The following is a 9295-nucleotide window of genomic DNA, read 5'->3' on the forward strand; positions in this document are numbered from 1 at the left end:
AAGATTCCACACATTTAGGTATGTCATATTAATTCTGAGGTCAAAGCCAAACAAGCTATCAGATTCTAGCATCTGTGAAGGTAGTTGCTGGCCATGGGGCGCTCATTATCACAACCTCTTTTCTTATAACACCTTCTGTTCTTTTAAAATGGTCTGGTACTTTTTTTTTTTTTTTTTTTTTTTTTTTTTTTTTTTTTTATATTTCTGTTGTAGTCAAGCTAGAGAGAGGTCGGACGAATCACATATTGGTTAAACCAACAGAACTGAGATCGTTTTTAACAGTTATATAATGTACTATATAATAATATATAATATTTATTATTATTCTCTTTTATTTATTATTGCATAATAATTATAATATATATATAATAATCCTACCTTCATTTTAGGAGACTGCTCATACCTTTAGCCAATAAGGCTTCCCACAAGCTCCTAGGGAAAGTTGAGAAGATAACTATTTAGTGTGTTTTAGACTACATATAAAATACTCTCATTAACCCTAAGCATCTGCATTCCTCACAGTGTTTTGATATGTTTATGTTCAGATTGTGAGTCTACCTGTGAGGAAGACTGATCCTTTTACAGGTGAGGAGCTGAGGCCCTGTCTTCACTGCCATGGGGAAGTGTGGCAGCAGCAAGGACAAGCATGGCAGTGTTGGTGGCAGTGACCACCTCAGGCACTCAGGCACTCGTGGAAGTATAGTCAAAGCAGCCTGGGATGCTCAAATCTGCCTTTGACCATCAGCATTTAGCCCACATTGAAGCCATGACATTGGAGTGATTCCCATCTGCAATTCCCAATTTATAGTAAGTGGTTTGCTGAACCATATAAAACAAAGTTGTCACAATGGTACTTTGGATTAAAATTTTTATAGGGGGCCACAGTGTTCTTTGAAAACAGTGGCGGTTGACAGTGGTCTAGTGGTGCTGCTAAAAAGTTCAGGAATGCTGAACTTTAAGGTTAGGTTGTCTGACTGCAGTGCAAATATATGCTAAGTGACTTGCCCAAGGTCATTTGTATTATGATATCTATAGTAGAGCAGGCACTGAACACTGATTTTCCATAGCTGTGGTTAGTGCTTTGCTATGAAAAAAAAAATATTTTCTAATCTGACTAAATATGTTCAATTGTATCTTAGGCAAACTTTAACTAGCTATACAATATACATAAGTAGACTAATAAGCATATCAGGAATCTCCATATTTACTTCTTCCCTATGTGAACACTTGAATTGAAACAGCAGTTCATTTTAATTTACACCTTCTAATATTTTTGATGCAGACTCCAACACAGGAATTGAAATGGGACACACTTGTTCCCAAGTGAGAGGAATCACAAACAGGTTTGGACAGAAACAATGAATGACCTGACTTGAAATCACTTTTATTTCTCCCTACTGGAGAAAGTTGTAGTGGTTAACTAAAGGGACAGTTTAAATTAATCTAGTTAAACTACTTTAAACAGTGGATGGAGGTGTGTTATGTATATTCAGAATAAACAGCAGTTTGACTGGGTCATTCTTGAAAAACTGTGCAAGTCTTTGTTCTATAGACAAAGTCTGCCATTATTGGGGTGGACATTTCTTTATAACCCAAATTTCAGAACTTGGAGGGAGCTTTTCTCCTTCGGGTTTATTTGCTGCTGTACCTCATGAAATTGTCACTGCCCTGCTTTCCAGAGACTAATAGATCATGGGGCAGACTGTCCTTCTCAAAGAGTTTAATGGCTCATCCATATTGCTGATATGCCAATCAAAATTACAAATTGCAAAATTACTTATTATTACTGTAAACAGTGTTCAGTGTCTTTTCCAAACAAGTTGACTGTGCTGATTCCAAATGATTTAGAGTATCTGAGAAACTGAAAATGCATGTAAATACATATATTAAAGTTTTTCAAATGGAAGAAAACCCTTTCTCTAGATGGTTGTATTTTCATTGGGTCTTATTGAATGAGAATTTGAACATTTAGAATAAGTAATAATTTTGGAAATTGTCACTAAAGAAAACAAAAAGTAATAAGAGCAGAAACAGCAGTGGTGTGTGAAATTTCACACAGGGTATATAAGAGTGTAAAGGAGCTGCCTTTTTCATACCCCAGAACTGTTGTGCAGACACTTGTGGAAGCCTACGCAGGGGGAATAGATGCTATAGAGATTGCGGTAGTTCTGTAAAAGTGTGTCACAAGCTCAGAGAGACAGGGAGGCATAAATGGTTCGGCTCCCTTTCATTTTTATGCAGAAAATGAATCATGGGCACAGATCTGAAGATCTAGTATGTCTGTGCTTAATTGTATTGCAAGCAACTTACACCTGCAAAAGAAAAATGCCCCTTTTGCAAATCACATTTTGGGTGTGGAGTTGGGGTGAGAACTACTGTCATGCAATAATTCATGAAATGGAAAATGACTGCCTACATGCTTTGTTGCATCAGGTGCTTTGCATAGTTGACTGGTTTACAGTGTGACAAAGTGCAACAAGCTGATGAACCCAGCAGCATGAAGTGAAAGTACTTTGCATTAAAAACTGTGAAAAACCAAACCATTTTTAAATATAGGCAGAATCTATAATAAGCAGCAAAATGCCCATGCCTCTCATGGCTAATGAGAATTCCCATCTGTAATGGTCTGCCACATCCCTGGTTAATTAGAAACTAAATTGCTAACATCGCTAATTATTCATAATGACATTCTTTTACGTCTGTTAAATTAGTTATAAAAATGATTAGCATAAGAAATGCTAGGCTTTGGAATACTAGTCAATAAGTCAAAAAGTCTCTGTTTGCCTATTTAATCTAATGAAAGGTATTTTATCTCACACGGCATCTAAGCACACAGGCAAAATTAACCCTGTGAAAGTAAAGGGTTTTATCAAACAAAGCAGAGCAGGGTTGCACTGCTATCATTTACATGTACAGACTGTTTCCACTAATAAATGTATTTTAGAATACTATACATACTTTGCATAAGTTACATAATCTTCAAGGGCATAATTAAAAAAAAATCTTTGAGAAAATGTATGTCATGATTTAATGTATTAATAAAAAGATGACCCAACTGTCTCCCAGGCTTTCCAGATACTTGACTAACCTATTTGTTTAAAAGGTGTATATGAACAGGCAAGTTTTCACAGGGTGTCATTTTCCATATAATCAGGAGGGCTTTGTGCGAAATTGTATAAGAAAGCATTCAGGGTTAAAATTCAGCATGACTCTCCCCCAAACAACCCTTCCTGCACCTTCACCCCCACTCCCACTTAAACCCTTTTGGAGGTTCCTGCCCTCCCCTCCCTGTTCTCCTCTTAGAAGCAAACTCAGCACCATTAGCACACAAATGCAAAATAACTAGCCTAGGCCTCTTCCCAGGAATACAAATTAGGGGCAGGTAGTTGAAGAGCTTAGAAAGCTGAAATAGCGAAGTTCACAATGAAAAGGATGAATAGATGAGAGACTGAAAGTGGGGTAAAGTGTTCAGCTTTTGTCATTTAAAGTGACGTCTTTAACTCTTTGCCTTCATAAGGCTGCTCTTCACAAAAATAATAATGAATTGCAATTAAGATCTGAAGGACAAAAGGGAATTATATGGGAGGAAAAAAAGAAAAGGAAAAGAAAAAAAGAAAAAAATATGATGACGTGAAGATTATTTTTCCGTCTTATGCAGCATATGAATATCTGTCAGGAAAGAAGAGAGGATAGTTTTAGAACTGTCATTGTTTAATCTGACAATGGTGCCACTGTAGATAGTGAAACCAATGATGTCATCAAAGCAGCTGGAGAAAAGTTTGAGATGGCTCATCAGATCTTCTAAATTCATATCCGCACATGAAGCCCTGTAGCTACTTCATGTTCTGTTCTGCTTTTGGGGACATAGTACTGCTTCTTACTGAAACAGGAGATATTTTAGTTGTAGAGTGCTGCTATGTTTAAAGTTATTTGTCATTCAGTTAATGCAAAGCCTTTAATTCAGCTGGACCTCTGGACTTGACTGCCACCTGTTTGTTCCCCGCTAGAACAAAGTTCTGTTTTATGGCATGGACCTATGACTAAAGTCATGGTGAGAGTTACAGCTTTAAAAGACTTCTTTAAAATGTGTTATTTATGAATATAGTGTCCTGCTGCCAGTGCAAAATGGAATGGCTCTTGGATCACACTGAGGACAAGCAGTTCTTTAAACCAGTTGTCTGATCCATCTAAATTTGGGGAATGGATAGGGACCCAAGTCAGGTGCAAAAGCTTTAGTCCCTATTTTCGCTTACCTTTAAGTTATTAGAGCATCTCAGAAAACCTGGGAAAGGTGTCTGGAAGAGTTCTATAAACACCTCTCCCATTTATTACTGCTACAATATTTCCAAACAAAATGTGATCATCGGTCCCTCGTATTCACCCACAAAAGCACAAACCCAAAAATAAGCCATCACTGTGGCAGCTTGTAGCAGGCCGCGTAGGATGAATCCCCAGACTAGGGACTGTAATATTTGGCAGAAGGCTGCATCAGTACTTAAACAGCAAAGTAACCAGCAGAATCTCAAAAAGACAGCTTCTGAAGATGGAAAAGGAAAAACTGAACTGGCAAATAAAAGTAAATAATAAACCTGTAAATATTTATGATAGCAAGTTAAGTAAATAGTATTAGACAGCATTGCTCTAAATGACCAGTGATTATTACAGATCCATCTTCTGTTTTTACCAGGGATGTTCTAATTACTGAAGATGTAAATGTTTTTTCAGACCTATAGTGGCCATTTTACATTGTTACATTACTGAATTTAATTGGAGTATACTTTGGGAAAATTTTGACAACAGACCCATTCATGCAACACTTAAAACTTCAACATATGGAATCTTATTCAACGTTTACCAGGACCTTTAATTTTATGAAAGAAAAGTGAACATTTTACAGGTTCCTGTAATTCCTGTACCAATAGCTAGTATTTCTGGATCGGATTTTGGAAATACCAAAATTCTTCTTAAAATAAGAAACATTAAAATAAGAGAATAATGAACAAATTAAAGGTGACGGCACACTACTAAATTAACTTTTCAAAAAGGGTTTACGTCAGTTCCAGCTATTGCACTTGCATGACAGTTTATGGGTGTGGGAGGAAAGAAAATCTCATTTTATTTGCATTGTTTTACCTGTTTTCTTTGAGGATATTTCAGCTCCGTGATGATTACTTGACATTCCATATTCATTGTTTACTGTGACATTAAAAAAAAAAAAAAATCAGCTATTTAGCAGCTTTAGGGTATGTCTACAGGGACAGGTACAGACAGATGCAAGCTTGTCTGTCTGCTCTTCAAATGGCCAGACATGAGCCAGCTCTGATCCAAAGTCATATAGACATTCACATGGCACTTGTGTTTTGAAGTAACCAGCAGGGTTGAGCAACCTGAGTGCAATTACTTGATTTTGGACAGGATCTGGCTGTGTCTGACCAGGTCAGGGCACAGCCAGAGGACCTTGGGCTTGTGCTTGTCCAAGTAGTCAGGCTTCAAAAACCTTCCAGAACAAAACGATGGACAACAGTGACAGCTGAAAACAGCCTTTTCAATGTCATTGTAATGTAAAAGGAAAAACTGGTCTTAGGACCAATTTTCTTTATGGTAATGTGAATTTGGATACTTTTCAACAATCTCACCACAGTAAAAAATGAGTTACAGCTCTATGTTTAATTGCATCTTAGAGATCATACATCTGTTGTGAGATGTTGTGATTAACTAGTTCTTAGAAAGACCCTCCAGACAAGAAGTCTTTGTGGCTTTCTTAATTTCACAATTTCTTTGACTTCTTAAGCATATTTTAATGATTTGTCTCTTTCTTATATTAAAAAAAATGAAATTAATGTGCTTAAATTCTGTTGTAGTTGATGGAAATATTAAAAATTATTCAGAACTACTCATTTTCCTTAGCATGCCTAAGTAAATATTTCCAACACTGTGGTTTATTCCGGCTTGAAATTCCCCAATGAAGTCAATAGGAACTGAACACGTGTATCAGAAGTCAAACTTTGCCTCTTTATGATTTCTAGAGGATTTTTAAAAGTCTCTGAAGAAACAACTATATAAAATACTTTCTGACGTAAGCCCCATAAGGAGAACAAATGCAGGTATTATTTAACAGCCTCACCAAAATGCAGAGTATCTGGAATAAATCAGGAAGAGTTTGGAATGGATTTATTGGAAGGGTGATGCTTCTGTTTAGCTTTCCATTTTTTATGGGAAGAATTAGAAATGTCATTTGGCAGATGTCTATAATGTTTTTGGAAATGGAAGGAAATTTGGCTTTTCCATTTGGTGTGGGTGGATGTTCCTCTAGGCCACATTTAACATGTAAAATGAGAGAGGTGGGTTTGAAACCCTTCCTAAACGGAGACCTGTAGCTGCATGTTTTGCAGACTTACCTTAGAAAATCCTCTGCCAGCAACCTGCATACCTGATCCATATATTACCCCCAGGCAGATGGCCCTAAGCATCAGTTTTGCCCTTTTTGCAGCATAAAGATTCGAGCCAAAAAAATCAAAGTATCAGGATTCAGAGCAACAAAAAAATCAATAGACCAGATAAACTGGTTTATCCTCCTTGCTGCTGTGCAAAGGAGTTATAAACATGACCTAACCAGCCAGATTCCACCAGTGCATCTAACCTTATCTGTATTTCATGCCACTAAGTACATTTTGGGTTTATGCTTGACATTATATATAATGGGTGTCCTCTCTATCCTTCCCAGAGTAGGATGTAATTCTAATCTTTCTGGATTTAGGGAGGGTGGGAGGGAAGGCTACTGCTGATAATAATAATCCTGATAATAATAACTGACACAGAAACAGTGAAAACCCTTATACATTGCAAGAAATTACAGGAAGCTCCAAAGACTACCACACTCTTAGTGCTAGATGAAAAAGATTGAAAAGATACAAACCTGAAGAAGATAGAGAAGGACTTGAACATTTTACCAAACATTGATAGAAAAATCTAAAGTTATTATGCCCCAATACTGAGATATGTTTCCCTCCTCATGAGAAGAAACTCCCAAGGTATAACTCAGCTGCTATTCATACATTTGCCTTACAAAAAAACAATGATATTGTCATGATTTTTGTACCCTGCATCTTTCTTGATAATTGTGGCAGGAATTTGAGCTGTGAAGACAAAGGAAGCTGTCTGGTAATATCTCTTTTCTGTGACTTAACAAAAATAAATGTCTACAGAAAACAGTGAAGCTTGGTGCAGGGGCCCTAGAAACATATGCACACAATTAGATGAATTAGCTTTGTGCTGCACCTGAGGGTTCATACTACAGGTAAAATGCTGCAATACAATCAAGAAATTATAGATCAAAGTACAGATCGGTCAGTGTACCTTCAATCCTTATAAAGGTACTGAAGTACATCTATAAAAATCAGTTTGCAAGTCTTTGGAGTGAAATAAATCTTACCTTCTGTGGTCAGCTAAAAGCTAGATTTAGAGTACAACAGTGGAACTCCTTGCTCAAGGATATTGCAGACAAGCATGTTAGAATGGCTTGAGATAGTAGGCTTTAGAAACTAACAGAAAGGTTATTAAAAGCCATTAAAACGCTAGATTGGATGCGGGAAGTTTCTTTGTTGAAGAAGTACTTTATTATTTCTTAAATACTGATGTATCAGTGGTTATATCTTTTTCTGGATGCTCCAGTCCTGATCTCCTGGGCATGAATTTTTGCTAGTATCACCCAGCCAGCTTTCTAACTTTGCAGAACCATCCATAAGGTTGGTGTTCTCATCCGTGTTGGGCTTCCTGCGGGATACCAGATGCAGTGTCTTGTTGACTTAATTCCTTGAAAAGCTGAATTTTAGTGAAAAATCTTCCCTAGGTCACTGTAGAAAATTACTTTATCAACATATTTAGCAGAAGAATTTTCATCTTTGCCCAGTGTCAGCTATATCCATTCATAATGGAAAAAAAATCTTAGATCTAGCACCACGCTATGAGTTTTGGTTTTTTTGTTTTTTTTTTTTTCTCATTACTTCTACACATTTTCTAGGAGAATCCAGATGGAGATGATGGCAGCCACCTAAGCCTTGATAGGCTGTAGTGGATAGCAGCTGACACACAGGCAGTCACTATAATTCCCCTACGCCTAGTTCAGGAAAATCCAAGATAGTTCTGACTTGGTATGGATTTCTGTTTCTCAAAAATGTCTTTCGAACACAGGGACTTTCTATAGCCTCAGAAGAGTGGTTCATACAGCCCAGGATGTATTTTCTGATGGCGACAAGAGAGATGCTCTTTAGAGATAATGTGCAGACATGGCCACTGTCTGCAGTCCATTTCCTTCCTATCCCACTCACGTCAACGACTGTTGCACTGGGATAGCAGACAGTACACCCAAACTCCCCATTCATTTGATTTCGTGTTCAAGGAGCTATGGTTCATAAAGCAAACAGTTTACAGATACACTCAAAGTGCATGTCTTACTTTTAACACTGAATGTAGAGAAGTGAAAGAGGTTAAGTCTGCCCAGAAGCAGATTGCAATTGGGCTGTGGAAGCTGGTTATCATTACAGGTGTTGATAAGACTGTGTCTAATTGTGAAGACTGTTTGTCCCTGAAGATTGCTTTACACCTCTTCTCAACCAGCTCCTGATTATGGATGCATCTCAGCCTGGCTGCCACTTCTCCAAAGTCTCTTATGAGGTACCTAAATTAACCTATCAGCAGGCTCTTCCTTTAGTGCATGTTCTGCTCTTTCTAGTGTTTATCTAGCAAGGGAATACAAAATATTAGTTTATTACTGTAGCCCTTACAAATGTGTAACTCCTGAAAAATCTGGTGTTATAGTTACTGTAAATTAGCAGGAGTTGAATCCAGATTTTAACCTTGGTCAAGATTCCATGCTGTGCAGGGCAAACAGGAATCTGAAAGCAAAGATGGCTCTTTCACAATCACACTAAAAAGTAAGATTAAAAAAATGTAATTACCAAAAATATTTACAGTCCTGTGGTAAGACTGCTTGCTTACCAAAAGGATGTTTACTTGTCACATAATTTAGGATGCACACTGATATAGGCTCCCACTATTTCTTCCTCTCTGCAACCAGGAGGGGGGATCTCCTGAAATGCTCTGCCTGTCCTTTCTGCTTCTAGACCAAAAATCTAACAGATCCTGCTTGGGCAATGAAGTGGTGAGTACCTGTAAAAACTTGCAGCTGGTCAGGAGGCAAAGAAATATTTAGATTTATAAAAGCAAGATCTCTTGCATTTTGAGACACAGATGAGAAATGCAAGGTGGTTAGTAATATCTTTGAAGGTGTTAACCA

This window comes from Anomalospiza imberbis, chromosome 2 (assembly GCF_031753505.1).
Source record: "Anomalospiza imberbis isolate Cuckoo-Finch-1a 21T00152 chromosome 2, ASM3175350v1, whole genome shotgun sequence".
In the NCBI taxonomy this organism is placed as follows: domain Eukaryota; kingdom Metazoa; phylum Chordata; class Aves; order Passeriformes; family Viduidae; genus Anomalospiza; species Anomalospiza imberbis.